The sequence below is a fragment of the Schistocerca americana genome, chromosome 1, assembly GCF_021461395.2.
Source record: "Schistocerca americana isolate TAMUIC-IGC-003095 chromosome 1, iqSchAmer2.1, whole genome shotgun sequence".
Taxonomy (NCBI): domain Eukaryota; kingdom Metazoa; phylum Arthropoda; class Insecta; order Orthoptera; family Acrididae; genus Schistocerca; species Schistocerca americana.
In genome coordinates this window covers 269,372,041-269,398,386 of record NC_060119.1, presented here as the reverse complement: position 1 = coordinate 269,398,386, position 26,346 = coordinate 269,372,041, and the positions used below count along the sequence as shown (strand labels likewise).

Sequence of the window (26,346 nt, the reverse complement as noted above, 5' to 3'; positions counted from 1 at the left end):
CGTTCACCACGAGTGAGACCAGCTGACGAGCTGACGAGATATCGCTCACGTTCATACCTTTTATGCAGTACACGCATGAAGTATACCAAGAATTTCACTGAGCCGTGCAGGCGAGGTCGGAAAAACGAGGATGCTAGAATTCACACCGCGCCTCTGCCGACCTTCGGCACAGAGCCTCGCTCCCCCCCCCCCCCTCCTCCCACCCCCCTCTCCACATCTGTTAGGTTAGCTGGCGTCGCGAGGACAGACGTGACTACGACCAGCCCACGCGCATTGAGTGTAGAATCCCCTCTCACTGCTCTTCTCAGCAGTGCATGATGCGGCGCAAGATGCCGTAGGTAGCGTCGTGTGCAGAGTCTGGTGGCATAGAAGACGCTGTATATTCGAAAATTTCATTAATGTTGTTTATTCTATATTTGTGTTCAGTATTTCGTCAATGTCATCATAAACAGATGGGATAATGCGGGCATTACTTGCGCCTGAAGACGTGTGGGTGGAAGGAGTGAGAGAAGAGAGAAAAGGCTTGTGAAGTTACAAGTTATTTTATTCATCACTGAAGAGAAAGGTGTACGCAAACTGTGCCAAATGAATGCAGGGTTTGTCTGAGTTAGTGACTATTACGTTGACTTTGGTAAGTGACGGACAATTTATAACTGCTTTACCTCTTGTGGGCCGAAACGTTTCCAAGATCCAAGCAAAACTCTAATATTTTAATTGAGTCTCACTGAAATATGTGTTAATAATAAAAATTGTGTGGAATTTGACAGGTTTTCGATTCTAAGGCATATGGGTGTCGACTAATATTTCATCTTCCAGACGTTTCGTCAGCGCTGTCATTTTCTGTGACTGTCTACCATTGATTGCTCTGTTAGTCTCCACGTCAATTTTCATTTCTGACCCGTGCATCTTTGGATGGTTTTGCATTTTATGACTGGCTGAGATTGACCCTATTTTATTGGATAGCTTCAACTCTGCCCGTTGCCACTTTGAATTGAAATTCAGTCAGTGTAGATTTTGCCAGTGATGGAATCCTAGCATCGTTAAGTTTTAGTGTTTCCTCTCTCCTGGTAAGGCAGCTGTTACGTATGTGAAGCCAAATCAGAACATACTCACAGCTGACCTGCCGTTTCGCAGCTGAGCCACTGATGAAATCGACATTTTGGTCTAGGCCTTGTGACAGTAAAATCTCTAAATTGTTAGGCCGCCTCATTCAAACTTTTTCAATAGTCGACATTTCAGTTTCTCTCTTGGAATGATCTTCATATATCTTCTGATGTTCTTGGTTGGCTGAGTGTCCAGCCACTGGGGACGCAAATAGAAATCTGACGATCAACTTAGCAAAGGTGTCCAAACGTCGAGTATTGAAGTATGAAGATGAATGTGAGACGGCTAACATCTCAGATTTTACTATCAATAACAATGGTTAGGAAAGCCTGTAGAAGAATACATCTGACTTTCTTCAGTTTTCTGGTCTTTTTTTTCCACCCTGCATTCCTCACGCGTATATACAATGTATTTGAATCCATCCCCGTTTCCGAATGTGCTTTATTGGATGAGCCACGCAGGGTAGCTGCGCGGTCTAGGGCCCCTTGTCACGGTCTCCACGGCTCCTCCCATCGGTGGTTCGAGTCCTCCCTCAGAAATGTGTGTGTGTATGTTGTCCTTAGCGTAAGTTAGTTTAAGTCAGATAAAGTAATGTGTAAGCTTAGGGACCGATGACCTCAGCAATTTGGTCCCATAAGACCTTACCACAAATTTCGAGATATTCTTTGTGGGATGTAAAGTTGTTGCAAGTCTTTTTTGCATTCTTGAAAATATTTCGGTTTTGTTTTCTTTGGGATTCTGAAGCTCCCGTTCCTTCCTAGTCAGCCGCTTATTGTCCAGTACACACAGGGTGATTTGTTCCACAGTGTACAAATTCTAGAGATTGATCGATGAGAGGAAACGGAACAAAATAAGTCTAAGTTATGTCCTGAAATGCATGGTTTCCGTACTAGGGACCATTTATTCTATCACACTCTTTTACAGAGACTAGGGTCTAATACGCGCTCTAGCAGGCAGCCACAGTCAGAGTGTGCGTGGTTTCGTCTTAGAGGATGTTTCTGTTCCTCATGTGTCATGCCATAGCACCGTCTCCTGCCATTGTAATTGGTAATGTTGTATCCGATTCACTTCTATTGCTGACTCACCTTGCAGTGGATGTGATAGAGCGTTGTTTACAATGATACCGTATTTGAATCGAGAGTGCGTACAGTGCATACTAGCCACAGACTTTCCAAGTCGGGACCAGTTTTGTCACTGGTTTCTTCACCAGGCAACCACGATTCCGGGATTTGTGTCACCCATCCTATCCACAGACGAGGCAATCCTTACGCGGAGTGGTATCTTCAATTTTCATAACAATAGTATGCAGAAAAAATGGTTCGAATGGCTCTGAGCACTATGGGACTTAACATCTGAGGTCATCAGTCCCCTAACTAACCTAAGGACATCACACACATCCATGCCCGTGGCAGGATTCGAACCTGCGTCCGGAGCAGTCGCGCGGTTCCGGACTGTATCGCCTAGAACCGCTCGGCCACAGCGGCCGGCTAGTATGCAGAACTCCCATTTAAAACGAATCATCAGCTTGGGTAGTCCGCCTGCTTAGCTGAGTGATATCCGGCACGGTAGCTCAGCGTATTCGGTTGGTTGGTTGGTTGGTTAGTTTGGGGAAGGAGACCAGACAGCGTGGTCATCGGTCTCATCGGATTAGGGAAGGAAGTCGGCCGTGCCCTTTCAAAGGATCAAAGGAACCATCCCGGCATTTGCCTGGAGTGATTTAGGGAAATCACGGAAAACCTAAATCAGGATGGCCGGACGCGGGATTGAACCGTCGTCCTCCCGAATGCGAGTCCAGTGTCTAACCACTGCGCCACCTCGCTCGGTACGTATTCGGTCAGTGTCGTTAGCTGCCCTTGTAAAAAAAAAAAAAAAAAAAAAAAAAAAAAAAAAAAAAAAAAAAAAAAAAAAAAAAAAAACCGAGTGAAAGGATCAACGATCAACGAAGAACATGAATGGGTGTCATGGCACGTCCGCCCCGAACGAATACAGCGAACAATAACGAACAAAATGAGATAAAACAAAAGTGGTAACGTGATTGCCTACCATGCAGCGGGCCCAGATCATTTCCCGGCAGAGTTGGAGATTTTCTGCGCCCGTGAACTGAGTGCTGTGTTGTCCTCCTCATCATCACGGACTTGCAAGTCACCCAATATGGCCTCAACCGAAGTAAGACTTGCACCCGGTGGCCAATCTTCCCCGGGACGGAGCCCCCCGGCCAACAACTCCACACGATCATTTCATTTCATTTCATTTCATCAGCACGGGTGCAGCCGGAAAGTGTGTGTCGGGATAACTGTTGACCATATTTTTGGAACAATATTTCCTCCAAGTCGCATAACGTGTCTGAGCTATGGGCGTTTCTTGCGGGTGACTTTGCCTCCCCTGCAGAAAGAAATGCCATTGAGACACTGGTTCTCCAGCCGACTTCGCTGTTAAAAGTCCGCACGCATCTCAATCGTGTCTTCCCTGGCCGATGGATCTGACGAGGAGGTCCAGTTTATGGCCTGCTCGTTAATCACATCTCAATTCGTGCGATTTCTGGTTATGAGGCCATCTCAAAAGCGTATGCGGAGCCCACTCCGGATGTCGAGACACTGGAGCAGCGTATTCATGCTGCCTCTGACCGGTCAGATAGAAAATGTGCGCACACACACGCCTTGAGACGCATGGAAACGATTTTCAACAAGTATAGTAACTGTTTGCATGGTGCAGCGCTTATTAGACCGCAGTCTCTGTAACAATATATGACTTAATATATGGTATATATCATGGAATCCTCGGATTTTCGGACATAAGTTCATTAGACCCTTTTTGTTCCGTACTCTCTCATCGATCAATCCCTAGAGTTTGTATACGGTCGAAAAAATCAGCTTGTATAACGTCTGTGGAGCAACACATGTATGTTTCTAGTTGACGATGTTACACATTCTGCACATTTCTTCCTTAGATCTCAGTTGTACACATCCACCAATCCTCATTTCCCCAAAATGTTTCTCGAATTTCTCCGCTGTCTCACCCAGTCTACTGAGTACACGATACGTAGCAGAACCTGCCGACTACATTTATCTTGTTCAGATTGTCAGGACGTGCAGGTACAGTACGCTTTTTCTCTCTCTAGATTTCTTATAACCTTCCGGCTACCAGCCAACGCCATACCAGACTGGCTGAACGGCTCTCCTGGAATCGTGACTGAACCTATCTGTACGAATACTTTGACACGTATCATAATGATGTTGTTGGGTCAGCAGCCATACTAATTGAATAGAACACTGGTAATATTTATTTTGCCTTTGTTCTTTTTTATGTAGCGTTTTCCTATAGGCTGAACTGTAGCACAGCCCTAAGTCTAAGTTAGATATGCAGTGACTGTTTAATTGTTTGTTGGTGAAGGCAGCGTATGTGTTGTCGTGCGAATATCTGTAAGCTTTGTTAACGTGTGTATTTTACTCATGTGTGGATAACTAGTGTATATTCGCACTTTTATGATGATGTGGGACAAAGCAGAAGGGTGATATCGGCAGGTTTAGTATTTCCTGGAGGGTACACCTGGGTCTCGTAGAATATCTGAGAGATACGCATCATGTTTGGAGTTCTCTTTCCCTAGCGCCAGAATTTTGAGAAACTGTTGTCTCCGTGACAGTACGTAGCAAACTCTTTGTACTTCTGTTAACATACACCGTTTTACCAAAAAGTTCCGAGACTGGTTTTATTCCTGGTGTACAAGCAACGTCAGTTCAGTAACTACGGAGGCAGCTGCGACTAGCAACTATTGAGAAAAATTAGAGAACTAGCATTTTAAACTGATTGTCGAGAGATTCTACTGTCGCCAACGTAAATTTCGCGTTATGACTGCGAAGATAAGAGAAATTAGGGCTCGTACTGAGGCATACAGACAGTCGTTTTCCCTCGCTCTGTCTGCAAGCAGCTCAGGAGAAAAATGACTAGTAGTGGCATTACGTACCACCTGTGATGCACCGTACGCTGGCTTGGAATATGTACGCAGATGCAGAATTGTGAACAATAAACGTGCATTCGACCAGTCGCTTGTGAGCAGGCAGTATTCAGCAGTGGACGAGCGACCTAGTGTTTCAACGTTGTTGTGTCACAGATCGCAAGGGACCAACGAACTGAACATCTCTAAATCAACTGTTCGAGACAATCCTCAGAATGTTTTGAAAATGAGAAAACCAGTGACACTTGGACGGCTACCGCGACTTGACTGAAATGAAAAAACGTGGGCGGTGTTTTCCGGAAAAAAAAAATCGCCACGGGTGATGAACCTTGGACTTACCAGTACGAACCTACCACAAAACGACAAAGTGTGGAACAGGTATCTGACGGTTCCCCATGACAGAAGTTGAGAATGTGACGCCCAGGTTGAATAAAATCTCAAAGTAGGATATTTCCAGCAGTTTCACTTCGTTACAGTCTGAATGTTCAGTAAGTCGTACGCATGTGGGGAGAGGGGGATGGCTATGTACAATACATGAAGCCTTAACATCACCATCTGAACTTTTCTCTACTTCTTATTAATCCAGTCTTGAATCCTTTAGGAGTTGAAAATGGCTCTGAGCACTATGGGACTCAACTGCTGAGGTCGTAAGTCCCCTAGAACTTAAAACTACTTAAACCTAACTAACCTAAGGACATCACACACATCCATGCCCGAGGCAGGATTCGAACCTGCGACTGTAGCGGTCGCGCGGCTCCAAACTGTAGCGCCTAGAACCGCTCGGCCACTCCGGCCGGCTTAGGAGTTGAAATATCCTGGTTTATATTATGTAAGAAGAAAAGAACAAAGGAACTACAAAAGACATTTTTATCTGTTGCACATTCAAGGATTTATTCCCTTTCAGAAAATATCTCTGTGGAAAAATCAGACACTGACTGCCCCCCGTATTTTGTCTTCTTTACGTTAACGTTTCTTCATTTCAGCCGTGGATTCGAATCTGTAGAGGAATTTTTATGTACCGGACAGAACTTACTTTCCTATTTATCCGCCGCGCGGGATAGCCATGCGGTCTAGGGCGCTACAGTCATGGACTGTGCGGCTAGTCCCGACGGAGGTTCGAGTTCTCTCGGGCATGGGTGTGTGTGTTTGTCCTTAGGATAATTTAGGTTAACTAGTGTGTCAGGTTAGGGACTGATGACCTTAGCAGTTAGGTCCCATAAGATCTCACACACATTTGAACATTTTTCTTATTTATCCACAGTGAATAAAAAACTATTGGTAAACACTGCGCTTCGGATCATTTCCATACAAGACACAGGCAGATGAGCCGTAACACTATGACCACCAATATTAAGAAACTATCAGCGTAGATTGAGGTAATGAAACCACGTGAGCTCCCGAGGCCCAGCACACGGCGTGCATGGAGACGAGGCGCACGCCAGAGCTTAAGTTAAGTCTTGATGTTGACTTAGTACTTACGCACCGCATTTTTAAAATGTGACCACGCCTATTCAGGCTGTTTTAGTTTTATTTCTAGACCATGCCCTCTTAGACAAATTATATATCCGGGTATATCTTCTGAAGAAGGCTCAATTATTTGAGCTGAAACCTAGGTAAAGGTTCGTTTCATTACCGCAATCGAGGCTGATAGTTTCTTATATATTAGATTATCACGATTTCTGACTGTGCTGCAATGTTGAAAGTACAAAAACTATGACCACCAGTTTAAAGGCGTGTTCATCCACTTTTGAACCGTAATAAAAAAGTGACTTTGCGTGGTATGGATTTGGAAAGTCCTCGCTTGGTTTCCGAAGGGATGTGGTGCCACTAGTCTACGCTCAGGTCACGCAATTTCCATAAATTACAGGTCGATGGCTTGTTTTCTCTGACCTGGCGTTCGATACCGTCCCAGATGTGTTCCATCCGTTTCAGATACGGTGAATTTTGTGGCGAAGACATCAATGTGAGTTCACCGTCGTGCTTTTGAAACCACTGTAGCATGATTCTGGCCTTGCACGAGAAGTTAACAGCGTTGGAAGAGGCAGTCGCCTTCAGGAAAGACGCCTGTTACGTAGTGATGCAATTGGTCTGAAATAACATTCACATAAAACTTCCTGGCAGATTAAAACTGTGTGCTGGATCGACGTTCGAATGGGACCTTTGCCTTTCGCGGCCAGGTATTCTACCGACCAAGCTACCGAAGCACACCTTTACTTCCACCAGCACCTCGTCTCGTTTTAAAATACGAAAGTTACGTACCAGCGCACACTAAACTGCAAAGTGAAAATTTAATTCTGAAAATTTCACATGGTCCAGAACTGAGGAGGAGGAGGTTAGTGTTTAACGTCCCGTCGACAACGCGGTCATTAGAGACGGAGCGCAAGCTCGGGTTAGGGAAGGATGGGGAAGGAAATCGGCCGTGCCCTTTCAAAGGAACCATCCCGGCATTTGCCTGAAACGATTTAGGGAAATCACGGAAAACCTAAGTCAGGATGGCTGGAGACGGGATTGAACCGTCGTCCTCCCGAATGCGAGTGCAGTGTGCTAATCACTGCGCCACCTCGCTCGGTGTGGTCCAGAACTCTCATGATGTCTTCGATTACTACCACAGACACCACGAAAGTACAGTTTAACCTTCGCCATACCATAATACTGCGTCCGTGGCGCGGTGAAAGAGTACCAGTTCGCCGGGATGACGGCTCCTCCGGACACTATCACTGAATTGGTATAACAATTATAATAATAATTATATATAATAATATATATAATACACATAATATATAATAATATTATAATAATTCACCGGTCCTGGCAACATGTTTCACTTGACCTAGTGTCCAATTTCGATGATTCCGAAACGCATGTTCTTGGACCATATTGTGCTCTGTCGTCAGATTTGCCACTGATCGCCACCTTTCCTGCTTTATGGAGCGGACAAGCCTCCTACCTGCACGCTCTGTGATGACTCGGGGACGTCCATCACCCCTTTAACCATTGGTAGTTTCCTCATCATTCAACCACTTTGCATAGACGCTCAAGGCAATAGCAAGCGATCAGCAGAGCAGCTACGTCGTTTCCGAGACGCTAGTTCCCAGGCACCAGGCCACAGCAATGTCGCAGAGTCGCTTACGTCAGTAGATTTCCCCATTTTCAGTCAGTATCATTGTTAGAAGGCTTACTTATTCGTCTCTGCTCCGCTTTCCTTACTGCTTCACGTTTGTGCAACGTCATTAGTCGGAATTCAGTCTCGCGGTGCAAATTAGAATGTTTTAAAGCATTAATTAGTCTTCCTGAATACCTTCAATTAAAGAGCTCGTCCAGGACCATATTCTGTTTCATTAAGTACATTACTCGTTATTTAGGGATCAAAGTTATTAGAAGCAACTCATGTTGACAAATGTTGCATATATTCCTGATACTTTTACTCCATACAGAAGTCAAGGAAGTACACAAGATGTCTGAATTGTTGAATTCTTCAGCACTATGTTACACGCCTCTTTGTTTGGAGGTCTTCATTTCTACCAATGCCGAAGATTTTAGTTTAAAGAATAAACACGCGAAATTCGTTTCAGTACATTTATGCAATTATTCTACCAAGGAAAGTGATGACTGCCAGTTTTGTTACGATACTTCCAAAATGCTGACACTTTAGGTCTTTGATTGACCACGACATTATACATAGTAACCAACAGTCTCTCCTCTTTCTGGAGACAAGCTATTTCTTTGCTTTTGACGACAGCTTGAACGCTTTCAAACGCTGTAAGAATGCAGAGTCTCGCGGGGATAACATTGAATAAAATTGCTTAAAACTACACGAGCTTTCGGCCAAGCACTCTTTGGCCATTGTCAAGTGGTATGACTGCCAGTGGGCTGTTGGTGCACCATTATATACGCTAACTGCCGGCTGTGACGTCACTGGTGCCAGTGACATTGCCATATAAGGGCATGTTTTATAAGAAATTATTTGGAGCAGTTTATTTGAAACATGGTGTCAGATAGGTATAAAAACTATCTTTTGAAACAGAAAAATGCAGTTTGCCTTGTCTCATTTTTGGCGTGTAACAAGTATCATTTAAATGAGCAGTCGCTTTGATGCCTACTATCTCAGTCTGTTTGTAATAATGTGACATTCCTCAGATGATGTGTACTTTCCTCAAACTAATTTATTGACACAGTAAACATGTGACGCTGTATGCAGTTGATCTGTTGAATAACTGTGTATAGTCTGATGTCATTTTGTTCGAAACTATTTCTGTTGCATTCCAGAAAATTTTTTGGTTTCATGTTCGTAGAGTATTAAGACGTTCTGATTTTCAGCGTGGCTGCAGGAAAAGGAAATAAGGAAATACCTCCTGAATATGTAAGAGATCCGTAGTGTATGGAGAAAATTGATCTATCAGGATACTGTCGAATTACCTTCTGATACTAGAAACAGTACTGGAACATATTACATCCATGTGAAATCCAAGGCTTTTGCAGAAGAGGTCAAATGAACAGAATGTATAGGAGTCCCATTACATCTAAGGTGCATTGTAATATATCATAGCGCTTTTATGTGCCCTAAGACATCACGATTCCATGGCTCGCGTAGGGAGATACAAGAGTTGTGAAACAATATTTTGTTTACTCTTGTAGTTTGAACTACAACCTCGTTCAGAAATGCATTTATGAAAACGCCGCGGACAACTACCCTACTGGCCATTAAAATTGCTACTCAACGAAGAGGACGTGCTACAGACGCGAAATTTAACAGACAGGAAGATGATGCTGTGATATGCAAATGATTAGCTTTACAGAGCATTCACACAAGGTTGGCGCCGGTGGTGACCCATATAACGTGCTGACATGTGGAAAGTTTCCAACCGATTTCTCATACACAAACAGCAGCCGATCGGCGTTGCCTGGTGAAACGTTGTTGTGATGCCTCGTGTAAGGGGGAGAAATGCGTACCATCACGTTTCCGACTTTGATAAAGGTCGGATTGTAGCCTATCGCGATTGCGGCTTATCGTATCGCGACATAACTGCTCGCGTTGGTCGAGATCCAATAACTATCAGCAGAATATGGAATCGGTGGGTTCAGGAGGGTATTACGGAACGCCGTGCTGGATCCCAACGGCCTCGTATCACTAGCAGTCGAAATGACAGGCATCTTATCCGCATGGCTGTAACGAATCGTGCAGCCACGTCTCGATCCCTGAGTCAACAGATGGGAACGTTTGCAAGACAACAACCATCTGCACGAACAGCTCGACGACGTTTGCAGCAGCATGGACTATCAGCTCGGAGACCATGGCTGCAGTTACCCTTGACGCTGCATCAGAGACAGGACCGCCTGCGATGGTGTACTCAACGACGAACAAGGGTGCACGAATGGCAAAACGTCATTTTTTCGGATGAACCCATATTCTGTTTACAGCTTGATGGTCGCATCCGTGTTTGGTGACATCGCGGTGGACGCACATTGGAAGCGTGTATTCGTCATCGTCATACTGGCGTATCACACGGCGTGATGGTATGGGGTGCCACTGGTTACACGTCTCGGTCACCTCTTGTTCGCATTGACGGCACTTTGAACAGTGGACGTTACATTTCAGAAGTGTTACGACCCGTGGCTCTACCCTTCGTTCGCTCCCTGCGTAATCCTACATTTCAGCAGAATAATGAACGACCGCATGTTGCAGGTCCTGTACGGGCCTTTCTGGATACAGAAAATGTTCGACTGCTGCCCTAGCCAGCACATTTTGCAGACCTCTCACCAATTGAAAACGTCTGGTCAATGGTGACCGAACAACTGGCTCGTCACAATACGTCAGTCACTACTCTTGATGAACTGTGGTATTGTGTTGAAGCTGCATGGGCAGCTGTACCTGTACACGCCATCCAAGCTCTGTTTGACTCAATACCCAGGCGTATCAAGGCCGTTATTACGGCCAGAGGTAGTTGTTTTTCAGTATCTATGCACCCAAATTGCGTGAAAATGTAATCACATGTCAGTTCTAGTATAATATATCTCTCCAATGAATACCCGTTTATCATCTGCATTTCTTCTTAGTGTAGCAATTTTAATGGCCAGTAGTGTAGTATATGACGGTGGCTCAGAAAGAGTGTGCTCGAAATGGCGTTAACATTAAATTGTTTCTAGTACTTCCATAGACTGTGCTCAATAAAGAGTAACACTACTGCTAATATACATACGGTGGTCTGTTTCCGTCGGCTGCAGTCGACTACTAAACTAGGGGTTGAGCTCTAAGTGTGAACTCACCCTGACGCTTCCTAATTATTTCTCTGCTCTCTCCAGTTGGTTGGTATCGTTATGGCCAAAATGTAGCCTCTCAAGCAGCGTCCAAGCATCAGCGCACCGCCTTACCTGAAAAAATATAGAAACATATCATTATATCCATGAAAAACTGACAGTATTAAGCTATTTTTAAGGATGTTGCTACATTTAACTGCTCGTAATAAGTGTCTTTTCTCTGTACTGTTAAAGCGTACGTTATACTTTTAAGAACAGACATTCCAAATATACATTTCTACGGGATATCTAAACTGGTCAACGATTGGGTCGAAAATTTTTCAATGAGTCAGCATGCAGCACGTTGCCACCGACAGAGAATCATAAACACACATTGAATTAATATCTAGCGTTTTGGCGGAGGGTGTTATAATATTGTTCCTGTTCATGTAACGTATTAGTGACTTAATAGATAGTATTACGTATAACCTCAAACTTTTCTCAGATGACACTGTTATCTATGATATCTATGAGTAAATTATTCGTGTTAAGAGCTGCGGTAATATGCAGTTAGATCTCGAGAGAATATCAACCTTCTACTAAGTCTGTACATGGCTCTTTATTTACAGTTGTACGAACTTGTGAACTTCAAGAAACGTGATTTCCTTTGACCTCAGGATTAATTAGTCACAACCAGACCAGTCATACCATCCAGGTATTTGGGAGTAACGAAGTGTAGAGGTATGAAGTGGAATGACCACACACAATCGTTTGATCAACGGAAGGTCAGTTCCTAAAGACTGATTAGTTACGCAGGGCACACCAGTTTTCAAGACAGGAAATAGGAGTAATCCGCCAAATTACTGATCCATATCACAGACGTCGAATTGCGTCATGATTTTGGAACATATATTGTGTTCGAATATCATGAATTACATCGAAGGAAATGGCGTGTTGATACATAGTCAACACGGATTCAGAATATATCATTGCTGTGGAACAGAACTAGCTCTTTATTCACACGAAGTGACGACTGCTATCTGTAGGTGGATCTCAGATTTATTGAATATTTCTAAATTTCCAGAAGGCTTTTAACACCATTACTCATAAGCGACATTTAGTCAAACTGCGGGCCTGTGAATATCGTCTCAGTTGTGCAATTGGATTCGTGATTTTCTTTTAGATAGGTCACAGTTTGCAGTGTCTGACGAAAAGTCATCGAATAAAAAGGAAGTGATGACTGGCGATCCTCAAGGAAATCTTATAGGCCCTCTCCTGTTCCTAATCTAGATCAGGGATGAAGGAGTACCCTCTTAGATTCTTTGCAGGTGCCGTCTAGTGAAGCCGCTTTGTAAATATGGAGTAAGGTATAAAGACCTATTACTATGACATCAGTGTTTGCGAAAGTTATTGAAAAGACTATGTATGTAAGAGTAACTTAATTGTTTCATTTCACTTAATTTGCTGCGAAATGAACAGTTTAGTTTTAGAAGTGGTTTAACAACTGAAAATGCTATATTTTGTCTGTGATGTACTGGATGGATTAAATAAAGGGTTTCGATCGCTAGGCATCTTTTCTGGCTTAACAAAGAGGTCTGGTTGTGTTGATCACAAAATATTGCTCTAGGATTTGGACCATTATGGAATTAAGGGAATAGCTCACAAATGATTCTTCTCTTGCTTTAGTAACAAAGAGCAAAAGATCATTCTCCGCAATCCTGAGAATGGTTATGATGTGGGGTCTGAATGGGACACAGCTAAAAGCGGGGTGCACCAGTGATCAGTGCTGGGGCAATCCCCTGTTTCTTATTTACGTAAATGATATCCCTTGTATTATTGCAGGTAATTTCAAAATATTTATGTTTGCTGATGACGCTGTTATAGTAGGAAAGGATATTGTGTGCAACACTGTTTCAAACAGTGCTGTTCAGTATACACGTTCATGGCTTTCATAAAATAAACTTCCGCTAAATCACAGTAAGACTCAGTTTTGCCCGCCCGGCTAGCCGCGCGGCGGTCTAACGCACTGCTTCCCGAGTGGGAAGGCGTGTCTGTCCCCAGCACGAATCCTCCCGGCGGGTTTGTGTCGAGGTCCGGTGTGCCGGCCAGCCTGTGGATGGCTTTTAAGGCGGATCTCCATCTGCCTCGGCGAATGCGGGCTGGTTCCCCTTATTCCGTCTCAGCTACACTATGTCGGCGATTGCTGCGCAAACACTGTCTCCACGTATGCGGACACCATAATTACTCTACCACGCAAACATTGGGGTTCCACTCGTCTGTTGTAAGACTTTCCCGGGGGGCGTCCCTGGGGGGCGAACCGCACAATAACTCTGTTTTCGGTGTGGGGCGGTGGTGGGGTGAGTGGACTGCTGTAGCCTGTTGTGGGGTTGTGTACCACTGAGGTCTACGGCGGGGACGAAGCCTCTTCGTAGTTTCTAGGTCCCCAGTTCAGTGCATACATACATACATACATACATACATACATACAAGAACCAGTTTCTAGCACACAGCTCAACAGATGATGGCTCTGAGCACTATGGGACTTAACCACCGAGGTCATCAGTCCCCTAGAACTTAGAACTACTTAAACCTAACTAACCTAAGGACCTCACACACTCCCATGCCCGAGGCAGGATTCGAACCTGCGCCCATAGCGGCCACGCGGTTCCAGACTGAAGCGCCTAGAACCACTCGTCCACACTGGCCGGCTAAACGACATCACACACGTCCATGCCCGAGGCAGGATTCGAACCTGCGACCGTAGCGGTCGCGCGGTTCCAAACTGTAGAGCCTAGAACCGCTCGGCCCCACCGGCCGGCACAGCTCAAAAAAACCTGGCGTTATATTACAAAGAATTGTCGTATGGTTGGTGAGATTGAACAATTCAAATTTACTGATAGTAGACTCGCAGGGCTTCCCAACCTTTTCAGCTGGCGGACCCCTTCTTCAGTCGAAACTCCATGGCGGACTTCCCACTGTATCGAGACACTTACTAGTGGATTTACTCCCTTTGTTCTGCACACTATAGCCGGATTAAAATTACTTGGTAATTGAAATTTCACACGATGGAGCTGTCTTCCTCCAAGAGCAATCAACGTCACGTCCAAACTGTTCGCTGTTGACAAGCTGTCGCTTATGGTCAGTTCACTTCCACTATTTGGCGACTGTTGTGTAAGAAGCATGCATATTTCGTAACAGTCGTGTGTGTATGTGTGTGTGTGTGTGTGTGTGTGTGTGTGTGTGTGTGTGTGTGTGTGATTTTTCGTGGAATCCGAAGAAAAATGTTCAGATGTATGTAAAGTCTTCCTTTGGTCGTCCTCCCTCCTCATTCATTTCAACTGGAAACTTCCCTTGTTGTGAAGGCGATGGAGAAACTGCACCCTCCTTCAATGATCCTCACTTCAGCCACTGATCCGTGTTAGAAGCAATAAACTGGTAAAAAATCGACTTATGAAATAGGTAGTGCACTGACAAAGCAAGTTTAACATTTAATGATGCCTTGGGCCGCATACGTGCCAGCGAGCGCTGTGATTGGTCGACAAAGCTCGTTCCGCGCATGCGTAAAAGGTTTCAGTGCATCTAGCGCCGTGAGCCGGGGCACAAACGACCCCCGTACTGTTGCTAAACAGTCGATCAGAGAAGCCGCATTCTCCGGCACTAAACTGTGTATACGTTCTCACTTTGGAACAGCAAAGGCTGCTTGGGGATACGACCTGAAGTAAAAGTACACATGTTTTTCACACGAAAAAAAATAGTGACGAAGTTGATTTTCACGTTTTTATTCAATAATTTTACTCATTATTTTACACGATTTGGTGAAAGGTGGCCGCGGACCCCCTACAAAGAGCCGGCGGACCCCTAAGGGGTCCGCGGACCACAGGTTGGGAAGCCCTGTTAGACTGTATTGCAAAGCTCATGTTTACGGCCTTATTCAATGATTTAATGCTACCATTTCCACTACAAGAACGGTATCTGAAGTGACAGTTCGACTCGAAAAGTAGTCTACTTTGCTTATTTTTATTCGCTTGTCATATATGGCACTATATTTTAAGGTAATTCTTCCGGTTCTGAAAGCGTATTTTTGGCTCAAAAACGGGCTGTTCGGACAATAAGTGGTTTGGACAATAAGAGGTGTACATTCGCGAAACTCTTTTCGACCCTGTTTACTAGTCTGTGCAGTTTGACATGGGCCTCTTAATATACAGATTCCTTAATGTCGTTTTTGGTTAACAGTACCAACTTATTCCCAATAATCAGCAGCTTTCACTCAGTTAATATGAGGCAGAAATTCAATCTGCATTTGGATCGCATTTCCTGGACTCCTGAGCAGAAAGGCGTGCAGTATTCTGGTGCATTCATTTTCAGTAATTTACCACAATAATTCAAAATTTTTAGCAATAACCGACGCACTTTCAAATGTAAACTGAAGAGTTTCCTCATCGGTCGGTCCTTTTATCCTGCCAGGAGTTCCCTGAAAAACTGAGCTAGATTCTGAGTTACATTACTGACTGTGTTTAAGTAAACTTTTAGAGCTTCTTGTGTTTTTAGGATTCATAAGCAATTTATTTTATCTATTGTTCCTTTTTTGTTGTATTTCATGTACTGACAACTTCCATGACCAAGGAGATTTGCTCCTAAATTTGATCCTACGGAACTAGACGTGTACAACAAATAGTAAAATCAGAACCAATTGCAAAATGATTTCGATGAAATCTCTCTATGGTGCAAACTCTTAATAAAGAAAAGTTTGAGATTATCATCATTATTAAAAGTAATCTGTTGAATTTTAGTCACAAGATAAATCTAAAGGTTATGAATTCAAATAACTACCTAGGGATTACAATTACGATTAGCTTAATTTCTAACGATTACATAGATAATGTTGTGGGAAAGCGAACCAAAGACTGCGATTTATTGGCAGAAAACATAGATAATGCAACACGTCCACTAAAGGGATTGCCTACATTACACCTGTTTGTCCTTGTTGTGCTGCTACGCTGTATAAAATCCTTTTCATAGGACTGACCGAAGACATCGAAAAAGTTCAAGTAAGTGCAACTCGTTTTGTAACGCCACGAAGGCGGGGGTAATGTTATTTTCTTCTAACAGTCAGAAAATATTTTGTTGGCGCTCACCTACATAGGAAGAAATGCCCGTCAGAATATAATAACAGAAATCGGAGCTCGTACAGAAAAACTTAACTCTCGTTTTTCCCGTGCTCATTTCTTGAGTGTAGCGGTGAAGACATAGTCTGAAATTGGTTTGATGAATCTGTTTCCAGACCCTTGACTGTGAATTTCAGAGTAGTGACTTGGATTTAGATAATTACAATTGTAGGTAACGTAAATGATAGGATACTATACATTGGTACAATATTGGGAAACTGCAGTCTGTCTGCAACAGAAATCCCATACAAAACACTTGCACGACCCGTATCAAATCGGATTTACTCTGCAGTAGAGATCGAACATATGCAAGGAGGAGCGGAGGGAATTGTCGTGGATGTATTTGACTTGTGAAATGCTGTAACAAAAATGAAGATTTTTAACTGTCATACACTTTTAACGGACAATCAGTTGATAAAATAAGCTGTTTATCTCACGAGAAGCTGCTCATCTTAAAGGACACAAATTGTAATTATTCCTACAGGTCCCCCCCCCCCCTCCTAGATTCATACATGACATAACAAGAAGCACTCTCTGCCACGAACTTCATTTGATTCAGAGAGGACAGATGTAGAAGCACAGAGAAAATGCACTGCCTGGGTATTTGTTTATTTCAATTCTATTAGTCCACATCCTTCTTCTCCCTCTCACTGTCCATCTCCTCCCTTGCCCTCTTCCCCCTGTCTATCTTCTCCACCTCCTCTTTCTTTTTTTCTCGTCTTTCCGTTCTCTGTCTAGCCACTCTTCTGTCTCTTCTCTGTTCATCTCCTCCCTTCCCCCCCCCCCCCCCCCCCAACCATACATAACCTTCTCCCTATATCCATCCACTCCTCTCTTTTGTATGTCCCTGTTATCACCCCAGCCGCAATAGAACGTTTCTAGCTCTTGCCCCCTCAGTACTTCTTTCCAGATGGTAAGCAACTGTTACAAGGTTGCTTCAATATGCTGTAAATGTGTTAACTTCTGAAGCGTCGTTGTTGGACGTTTTAAAGCCGTTGTTGTCATTCTTCGTAACAGAGATGCGCATTTACACATTTGTCTTGCTAACAGGATTTCACTTAGTTAATAAGAATTAACGCCAATAAAATAATTACCTACGTTTTCTAAGTCGAAAAAATACTAACAAATACATAATTTGGAACGTCCACAGTTTTCTTTTTCGTTTATAGCCTTTCCTTTTTCCAGACAAGAGACAAAACACAAGAAAATTCATGAGTTCTTAATGTCTCAAGAAAGAAAAACCGATGCAAAACATTCAGTGATTTGAAATGATTAATATTACATTTATAGAATATTTTGTCGACATACGAAAAGATATAACTACATAAAAAAGTAAGTAAACAGCATCAGTATTACTTGGTGGTATTTATTTTATACTAATTGAGTACCCAGCACTGCCTGGGTATTTGTTTATTTCAATTCTATTAGTCCACATCCTTCTTCTCCCTCTCACTGTCCATCTCCTCCCTCGCCCTCTTCCCCCTGTCTATCTTCTCCACCTCCTCTTTCTTTTTTTCTCGTCTTTCCGTTCTCTGTCTAGCCACTCTTCTGTCTCTTCTCTGTTCATCTCCTCCCTTCCCCCCCCCCCCCCCTCCCCCAACCATACATAGCCTTCTCCCTATATCCATCCACTCCTCTCTTTTGTATGTCCCTGTTATCACCCCAGCCGCAATAGAACGTTTCTAGCTCTTGCCTCCTCAGTACTTCTTTCCAGATGGTAAGTAATATGTTTGCTAAATGTGGCTGAAATCGGTCCAATGGCTTCGGAGGAGATGTGCAACAGGCATGCGTACATACAGTGTGTAAACTTTTAGATGGCAGACCTCTCCCTAGTCCTGAATCGGCAGAAGTCGGTAAACGTCGGGAGGCTTCGGTAGGTACGCAGTTTCGACTGCTGCCAACATTACGTAGCTGACTGTGTTGTACAAGGTAGCCACTGTCGTCTGCTTAGTTATTGTTTTGCGCTGTACTGTTCTGCGTGTTTTTATCGTGCAGTTGTGCTAAACACTATCAAAATGAGTGAAGAGGCAGTTGCTGGCCCATCTCGGGAGTCGCCAACAACCCCTACCGGTAGGCCTACGGTTACAAGGAAACCAGTATTACGTAGCGATGCTCGCAAAATTATATTGCGTGTGATTGAATGCTGCGAAAGGGAAAGGGAGCAGAAAAAATTGCTACCCCATTTACAAATCTTCAGTGGGAGCTGCTACATACACAGGACAAAGCATGCGTAGCATTGGAAGATTTTCGTAAATGTTTGAAAGTGTATGTAACGTTTGTTGCTAGTCGCTAAGTGCTCTCATTCTCAAATAGTGGATGCATAAATCTGGGTATTGTTTATGACGTCATATCTCCGCAAGAATGTGTCTTATTTCTTTTTTTTCGGCTAGGAACCTTCGTGGGCGTACGGAGAACAAATCACCAAATTTCATCGCAATCGGATGAATGGTTTGGGACCGCACAGAGGGCAGACATACATACATTCATTTTTATACGTAGAGATTGACAGTTACGTTATACTATATGACCTGTTTAAGTATATTTAACTTTTATAATTAATAGTTTAACATTGCGGGGAATGAAATAAAATGGAAAAAAAATTGCGAGCAGTGGGAATCGAACCCGGGTCCGCTGCATGACAAGCCTTTACCTATTTTTTTCACTTTTAATACCGTAGAAGTGTCTCATTACGCCATTGTCAAAGTTTTATTGGCTTCTTATGTATTCTACCAACATTGGAGATCTGCGGGTTCTCAATTGCGCTACGCATGCTACAGTGACCTAACTGTTGAAACATTGGCCATTACTCTTTTCGGGCGTTCGGAGAACAACTCACCAAAGTTTCATTGCAATCGGATGAATGGTTTGTGAGCGCATAGTAGACAAACATACATACATTTATATATATATATATATATATATATATATATATATATATATATATTAATGTACATGACGATTTCAGTTTCGTTTACGAACAACATTTAAAGCGAGTTTTACTTGCAAGCCTTTCGTCTGCTTTCGTGTAAGCATGACGCTCAATTTGTAGTGCCAGCACTGCAACTGGTAGGCGTGCCTTGTCCTCCCCCCCCCCCCCCCCCCAATGGCTCCTCTCCCCTCGCCAGCCAATCAGCCAATGCTTCTTTCCTCCTCTCCCCGCACTCCCCTCACAACTCTGTCATCTTACAGTTAACACACATAATATGTATGGATTTCGTTGTGAATCGCCTTTCACCGTTCTTGTCGGTTATCAGAGAAAATAAGGCTAAACAGAAAGTCCACACAACATCAGAGAGAGCTTCTATCTGTATTCTTTCTTTTCCCTGAATTTATCTTGACGTTAATCAGGATCTGTCAGTGGTAGAGGGTGGCTGGACGCCATTCTTGAGTGCAAGCCTCATCATCTTTGACTAGCTATTGCAACCTTCATCCATTTGACCCTGCTTATTGTTCCCTCAAAATCTAAATCGATATTTATTTTATGTCTCAAAATGTGTCCTATCAAGCCATCCCTTCTTTTAGTCAAGTTATGCCACAATTTTTTTTTCTTCTGAATTCAATTCGATAGGCTTGTAGCTCAAGAGAGCAAAACTGACAGGAATGACAGGAGGAACAAGAGGCAGCCGCAGAGTAAATACAAATTGTTGCAGAACGAAGAAAGATGTTCTTACCTATTCTTTTATTATATTCTGCCGAGCACTAATCGAAAATTCGAGTATTGTAAGATGTAAAAGAAAATTCCTATACCATAACAACAAGCGGGAAAATTTACAGTTATAATATTAATTTTTACAGGGAAAATGGCCGGTCACTGTGGCCGAGACGTTCTAGGCGCTTCAGTCCGGATCCACGCGACTGCTACGGTCGCAGGTTCGAATCCTGCCTCGGGCATGGATGTGTGTGATGTCCTTAGGTTAGTTAGGTTTAAGTAGTTCTAAGTTCTAGGGGACTGATGACCTCAGATGTTAAATCGCGTAGTGCTCAGAGCCACTTGAACAGGGAAAAGGGAAAGAAAAACTTTTTCGTTGTAAGTTTACTTCATAGTTTAGAATCAGTTACCAAAATTACTGTACTTACGCAATGTCACTCAAAATCTAAAAGTAATTTTTATTAACTTCAACTATGCACACAATTACAGAAGTAGCTATTCCTTTGTTTGACTATGAAATATCTGCAAACCACCGAGTAAGCTTTTTCTCGGATTATAAATTTGTCTTGTTGTTAATCACATAGGCATATGGGATTACAGTTTGGCTTCCAGTACTACAGAAGCGCTACAGCTGAAGTAATGACCGACAATTCTAATTCATTTTACGAATATTTTAGTGCTAGATGCCAGGTGAAGAATCGGAATTGCTTAAGGGGAGACTCCACCCAAAAATTTAACTTTTCTTTCAGTTTGCCGATTTCAATCCAGTTCTAAAATTGTTTTGAGATCTAAGGGTAAACACTAAAAAGATGTGAAACAGTTATAAAGTTAATATGAAAAAATAGAAGTTCTAGGGAGGAATGTCCCCTTAAGCCACTGTAATTGTTTTCGGTGATAGTGGTGTTAATTCTCATATGGTGTAATGTAAATATTTCTGCACTGCCGTACGACTGGTAGAAATGAAACATGTATGATTACATGTTTGTTACGTCTGTTCTTTCGGAAATGTCTGAATGAACAGACCGATTTTGACTTCGCAGCCATTATGAATAAAGATACAAAGGAATTAATGACGTTAGCTGATAGCAGCGCATTTATTTAAGTCCACGGGGAAAGTTGAAAATTTGTGCCGGACCGCGATCCGAACCCGCGTCTCCTGCTTGGTAGGCAGATGCACCAACCGCTGCCCCATCCGGATACAGTGGTCAGAGCAACTGCACGGACTACCCTAATACGCCTCCCGTCAGTCCCAAATTCCCTGTTCATCCACACACTGTTGTGATGCCCCTTGCCTTTTATCCCGATCACTCGCAGCATTTCGCCACTTCCCGTAAGAGCTCGAGCGATTGTGCATCTGCACTGAAGCAGTCAGTTGGTCGTCCTCACCTTAATTGTATATTTTTAGCTTATCCGCCCCTGAAACATATATTCCTACGAGAGTGAACTGATAAATTTGGTTAACATATTGCAAAAAGTCACATCGTTAAGACCATTAAGCTCAGCGCAGGTCATCCAATTTCATACAACTGATTGCATTTTTTCTAATTTCTTCACCAAGTAAATTGGTTCCCAAAACCCATTAACAGTCCTTTTCATCGCAGAACGCCTCGTCATTCAACGAAAATTTCTTTCCTCCAAACCATTTTTAAGGCATAGGAAGAATAAACTCATTTGATACCAAATCGGGGGAACAAGGTGTGTAGGAAATTGTTTAGATACTCATTTCCTGCACTCCTGCTGCTACGACGGCTGATGTACGGGTAGGCGCAATGGTCTGCCCAGAACGTAGTTTTTTGAGAGCTCATCCCAGTCTCTTCTTCATTAATTTAAACTGCAAATTGCTCAGCAAAATAAGAGTTACCACAGTTGAACTCATTCAGAAACCACCAATACCGATTAAATCTTCTGGGCTTCCAATATACAGTCTCCATCAGTGACCTGCAATTTTGATTAGACAAGTGACAGAGGGAGGGAGGTATTATATGAATTTCGGTGCTCTTCGATATGAAAGGTTCATACGCACTATCTGCGGTAAAATTAAGTCAGTCTCCATTCAATATTTCCATATCCCTCCCCCCCCCCCCCCCCCCATCAAACAGCCATTTTTCCGAGAACCCAAATTGATTACGAGTGTGATTTACTCGTAATGCCTCGTCATGTATTGTTACTATCGTCGTCATGTGTACGCACTTCAGATTTCTTTTGCATATTTATTTTCTTTCATTTCTTTAGGACGGATGAAGGAAGAGCTCAGGGGAAAAGCTTCAGAACTTTTTGCTTTCTTAAACAGCGTTAACCTTATTTGCTGTTGGTATTTCCACCAGATTATTTTACAGCATTGACAGCAAATAAATGAGCAACTGTGCAAAAATAGAGCATGTTGACGCATTCAAAATCTATTGTATTTACCAGCGTTTCTTCCTGTGGAAACGTTGGTTGTTCGAATCCAACTTTTGAGTATAGCAGCTGTAGCAACTACTTGTTGCCGCAAAATCGACAGAAGCTTCGAAATGCATACGTAGCCTCTTCTTTCACGGAAGTCTCATGTGAAGTACTGCGGTCACATGCGCTTTTCAAGATATACTGGCGGCCATTAAAGCTGCAACAGCATGAAGGCAGCTTGCAACAAGAGTCAAATTGGTGATGGTTTGGTATGCACATGATTTGTATTTCAGCGTATCCATACAGAGTAGGCAGAGTACCATCCACGACATTCTGTGCACAAGAAAACATTACACAGAGGGTTTGACATTCAAGAAAAGCATTTGATGTGAACTGAAGGGGATCACTGCTGTCAGCTGGAGGGGGACTTTACGCAGAATCAGCAGCGACGAATGAAAATGTGCATTGGACCGGGATTCGAAACCGGGATCTCCTGTTTACCAGGCAGACACGTTAACCACTGCATTATCGCAATTGCGCGGACTATCTCCGCACGCCTCACGGCCCTTCGACATTCCCACTCAGCGCCACCTATCCGCAGTCCCTACTATACTCCGAGATTCCCACAGGAGGTCGGTCGTATTTGGGCATCCGTACTGATGACGGTGGATCCATTTCGGCGAGGAGTGAAAATCTTTACCGCATCGGGATTCGAACCCAGGATCTCCTGCTTACTAGGCAGGGACATTAGCTACTGTTCCATCCGGGACACAGCGTTATCGCAACTGCGCTGAGTACACTATGTGATCAAAAGTATCCGGACACCTCCAAAAACATACGTTTTTCATATTAGGTGCATTTTGCTGCCACCTACTGCCAGGTACTTCATATCAGCGACCTCAGTAGTCATTATGCATCGTGAGAAATCAGATTGGGTGTCATACGTCTGTACGCGAGATTTCCACACTCCTAAACATCCGTAGGTCCACTGTTCCCGATGTGATAGTGAAATGGGAACGTGAAGGGACACGTACAGCACAAAGGAGTACGGGCCGACCTCGTCTGTTGGCTGACAGAGACCGCCAACTGTTGACGAGGGTCGTAATCTGTAATAGGCATACATCTATTCAGACTATCACACAGGAATCCCAATCTGCATCAGGACCCACCGCAAGTACTATGACAGTTAGGCGGAAGATGAGAAAACTTCATGGTTGAGCGGCTGCTCATAAGCCACACATCACGCCAGTAAATGCCAAACGACGCCTCGCTTGGTGTAAGGAGCGTAAACATTGGACGATTGAACATGGAAAAACCTGTGGAGTGACGAATCACGCTACACAATGTGGCGATCCGATGTCAGGGTGTGGGTATGGCGAATGCCCAGTGAACACCATGTGCCAGTGTGTGCAGTGCCAACAGTAAAATTCAGAGGCGGTGGGGTTTCACATGGAGGGGGCTTGCACCTCTTGTTGTTTTGCCTGGCATTATCACAGCACAGGCCTACATTGATGTTTTAAGCACCTTCTTGCTTTCCACTGTTGAAGAGTAATTCGGGCATTGCGATTGCATCTTTCAACACGATAGAGCACCTGTTCATAATGCACGGCCTGTGGCGGAGTGGTTACACGATAACAACATCCCTGTATTGGACTGGCCTGCCAGATTCCTGACATAAATTCCATAGAACACCTTTGTACTGTTTTGGAACGCTGACTTCCTGTGCCAGGCCTCACCGACCGACATCGATACCTCTCCTCAGTGCAGCAGTCCGTGAAGAATGGGCTGCCAGTCCCCAAGAAACCTTCCAGCACCTTATTGAACGTATGCCTGCGAGAGTGGAAGCTGTCATCAAGGCTAAGGGTTAGCCAACACCATATTGAACTTCAGCATTACCGATAGAGCGCGTGACGAACTTGAAAGTCATTTTTGATCACATAGTGTAAGTTGGTACGCCTCACGGCCGCTCAACATTCCCAGCATTTGAATGTTGACTGTTTCTGTGAAGATAGCGTTAAGGCCCTTTGTATGAATCAAAAACTTGTCAGAACGGGAGACCGACAGGATTTTGACCTGTCGATTGTACCGTTTTTCGTTTCGCAATATTGCTGCTAACACAGGTCTGGATCCCAAAGGTTTCGTGCGTGTTTGAAATCGATGGGTTTCTGGGGAGCCTCATTCAACGACATGCGGGATCTCAACACTCTCACGTGACTAGCACCCAAAAGGAGAGAGATGTTGTCTGTTTGGCCACTTTGAATATTACAGCCACTTCACGTACCTTGATCCACGTAACGGGCTTGTTCGTGGCAGGACAGATGTCCACAAGGACAGTGCGGCAACCTCTGGGACGCCTTGAAATGTCATCCCAGCGATCATTGTTGTTGTTCCCCTTATCGTGGCATCAGGGTGAGGGGTGGGGACAGTGGAGCGTCCAATGGCAACACACAAAACGTGAGTGGTCCATATCGTCCTTTACGGTTACAGTTCTGCGTGCATCTGCAACATCACGATGGACACCATGCGTGGAGTCTCCGAGCAGAACGAACGCTGCCCAATACTATCGTTGTACGGCCTCAGCACCTGGTGTTGTGGGTACCATTCGGTACCGAACAGAATCATCTCTTCGCACAGCACACGGATGGGCAACCGGTGGCGCACCAGCCGGATTCGGCCGGCGATTGCTCTTACTCCGGCCTGCGTAAGAAATTGGTGAAAGGGGAATGAGGCGCTTGCATTGGACTCCGCCAGGGACACATTTTCAAGTGTTTCCGCTGGCCTTCGGATTGGTGTTTGCAGTTTATGTCGCACACCAGTGAAAGTTTTGCTTATTCAGCGTATGCGCCGTGCCATTTCGACGCCTCTGGGTTTGAGCAGCAAATAGAAACAAGTTTCCAGTCTATGTCTGAAGTTACGGCCCATGTGCTCATTTGCGTGTGAAGACTGAGGGAAACAGTTCACTATTTTCAAAGCGGTGTTGAGAGAAGTATTTTCGACTCTGGATCGGTGCTTAACAACGTGTACGCTTTTCACTGCTTTCTGCATACGTCTGAGCTGCAGAACACTGATCGCAAACGTTGAAAATAGGTGACAATGGCACGAAAACTATCAAATGGTTCAAATGGCTCTGAGCACTATGGGACTTAACATCTATGGTCATCAGTCCCCTAGAACTTAGAACTACTTAAACCTAACTAACCTAAGGACATCACACACATCCATGCCCGAAGCAGGATTCGAACCTGCGACCGTAGCAGTCGCGCGGTTCCGGACTGAGCGCCTAGAACCGCTAGACCACCGCGCCCGGCTACGAAAATTATCGATTAGACGAGAAATGTACCGATTTGAACAGTGTCAACAGGGGACATTGCAACTGTGAAAGGACTAAATTAAAATATTAATTTCCAATTTGGACACGCAACAGCATATGTCTGCCAAACAGACGACACAGAGGAACAATTAGGTTGAAACCAATTATGTAATGAGTGGAACAGTCAGTTTATCGAGACTAACAGCCGTTTGCCGAATTGGTAACATGGTTGATGACATTAAAAACAGTTTGTGTTGTCGAGGTGCCACATTTGAAGCATTCGCGATCACTTTGGACTTGTCAGACGCACCTCAATAATCAATTTTTGTTTATAGTGTAGATGTGAAGTTCAAATAAACGAAGAATTATTAGCGTTGCAGCCATTAAAACGAACATTGTTTCTTTACTAACGTCGCTGCAGAATTTTGCAACGAAATATGTAAGGTAGCAGTTGTAAAATATCGTAAGTAAAGAAACAGTGTTTACCAGGCGTAAATAAATGCAAACAGCTGAAACTGGGTGAACATAAAATGAATTTACTCCCAATAAC

The 26,346-nt window shown here is 43.8% G+C and overlaps 1 long non-coding RNA gene across 1 annotated transcript in view; it reads left to right on the top strand.

The window, feature by feature from the left end:
- The first annotated feature begins 266 nt into the window (after positions 1-266).
- Positions 267-26,346, top strand: part of LOC124545663 — a 61,123-nt gene continuing 35,043 nt past the window's right edge. The window contains exons 1-2 of the long non-coding RNA XR_006967641.1: positions 267-334; positions 427-631. This is a non-coding gene — a long non-coding RNA (uncharacterized LOC124545663). The remainder of the gene's footprint in view (positions 335-426; positions 632-26,346) is intronic.